The sequence below is a fragment of the Podarcis melisellensis genome, assembly GCF_964234715.1.
Source record: "Podarcis melisellensis genome assembly, chromosome: Z".
In the NCBI taxonomy this organism is placed as follows: domain Eukaryota; kingdom Metazoa; phylum Chordata; class Lepidosauria; order Squamata; family Lacertidae; genus Podarcis; species Podarcis melisellensis.
The window spans coordinates 42,652,338-42,654,587 of NC_138547.1; positions in this window are offsets into that span (position 1 = coordinate 42,652,338).

Genomic DNA, 2,250 nt, shown 5'->3' on the forward strand with positions numbered 1-2,250 from the left:
CGGCGGCAGCAGCAGGGGAGAGGGGGTTTAAAAGGCCTCGCGACTGCGCCTGCGCGGAGGCAGAGCTCGCGCGCGCTCGCGCTCGCGAGTACGGGGCTAACCTCGCGCGCCCTCTCGCGAGAACCTCCTCCGAACGCCGAGAGGCTGAGCGCCCTCACGCGCCGGCCAACGGCAGCGGGGCGGGTGGGCGGGTGGAGCGCGATCTCGCGCAACAAAGCGAGAAGAACATGGCGGGTCAAGAGAGGCTGAGACCAAGCGCGGGCGCGCGCGCGTCTCGTGCGCGCGGAACGGCTGCTTAGCGACACCGACGCCTCCTCCGCCAATCCCGCCTTTTCATAATACACTCTATAAAGAGTGACGGCAGCGCCGCCCAATGAAATGTTAGGGAGAGAAAGCTGCCCCCTCAAATCGTGGAAGTCGGCGCCGAACGGGAGGGCTCTCCTAGGTTTCAAAAAGCGCGTGGGACCGTTAATGGCGGGCTGAGGGAGGAAATGTGAGGCGAGGGTTTTCGTTGTTGGAGTCTTTCTTTTAACAATGGGATAATAGAAGGAAGGGAATGCATTTTGTTTTCTGAGGAAGAAAAGTACCAGAACATATAATTGAAATAAACACGCAGTCAAAACCATATATGAGGCTTTGGTTTTTGTACTGTGTGTGTGTGGTTTCCAAGTGTGACATTCACAAATACACAAAAAGAGCCTGTAGCCCATCTAGGCCCCCACCCTGTCCCCACAGGGACCTTCCAGTCATGCTTGTGGAGAGCCCACAAAGCAGGACCCAGGCGCAAGAGCCCTGGCTTCCCAGCACCGGTTGCCATTGTGGCTAGTAGCCGTTGGCAGTCTTATGCCAATGTTAACCCTCCGTGAATTTGACGGATCCTCTTTGAAAGCCATCCTAGTTGGTGGCCATCACCGCCACAGCTTAACTGTGTGCTGTGGGAAGAAGGACTTCCATTGGGCCTCTCCTGAGTCTTCCAATGTGTCATAAGAGAAGCCATGATCAGAGAGGGGAGTTAATAAATGAACCTCTCAGTGTTACGTATTTCTATGCTAACAAAATAATGTATCTTTTTTGCTTCTTGCACATCTATATGGATGTATCGCTGTAATGCCACTAAAGAATGTAGCTGAGGAATGCAACTGTTGACTTATCAAATGTATCACCTTTTTATATCTTTCTAAAAAGTGTTCCCCCCCCCCCTAGAAAATGTAACTAGAATAGAAAAATGTAACTGGAAGAATGTAGCCAAAAGATTTTATATTCTGTCTGACTCTGCATTGCCGAATACTGTCAATATTCTGCCGTTCACAAACTGTCAAAATACCTTCAAGGACCACAGCGCCACCTACTGGGTCTACAAATGACATCGTGAATACACACAAAACGCAACATAAAATCAGTTTAATTAATAAAAGTATGCAGAGCGGAACTTCACACCAGCACTAATAATCATGCAGAAACAGGATTTCACACCAACACTGATAACCGTTTCCCAAATATCCAGCCATTTAATCTGCATACTGATCACCCCAAAACTCCGGAATTCCTTCTTGAAAATGAAGCAAAAACAGAACTGTTAGTCAAGATCCCCTGAAGAGGAAAAACCACTCAACACCTTTTGTTCCCAACCTCAAAGTGGACAACATCTCCATTAACAACATCCAAGATCTTACAACATCCCACTTACCTTATGTTAATCCTCTTTTTGCGCCATTTATGTCATTTTCTGTATCACTGATCTGTATGGAAATGAAATGGTATTTAAGTAAAGGCAATTTCTTTGTTCAGGGTTCTCACTCCGTCCTTCTGTTACGTGAGTGGGAACCCTGTTGCAACAGTCTTTTGTTCTTTGAAAATAAAGATCAGACTTTGCTTTTTCACCAATCCTGGTGTGGTCTCTGTCATTTCCCGACCGGTATGGAGCCTCCACAACCGTGCTCCTTCCGAGGGTCCAGTCCTCCTTACAAGGCTAGGACCCCCTTGGGGAAGCAATAATATTTATTTCATTTTTGGCAAGCCAGCCAGGAGAATCAGTTTTACCGGGATTTTGAGGTGTCAAGGACTAAGAACCCAAGTGCACACAGCCTCTTGCAAGGGGGGCTTATCTTTCCCTGGCAGACTTTGAATCCCAGCTCTAACTGGGATCCTCAGCGGGACCAACCAGGAAAAAGTAGTGGTGATTGAGCCAGCTGTTTTTTGGGGGGGGGGTTCTTTCTGGTTTTTCTCTCCTCAGCATTGCTGTCTTCAAAA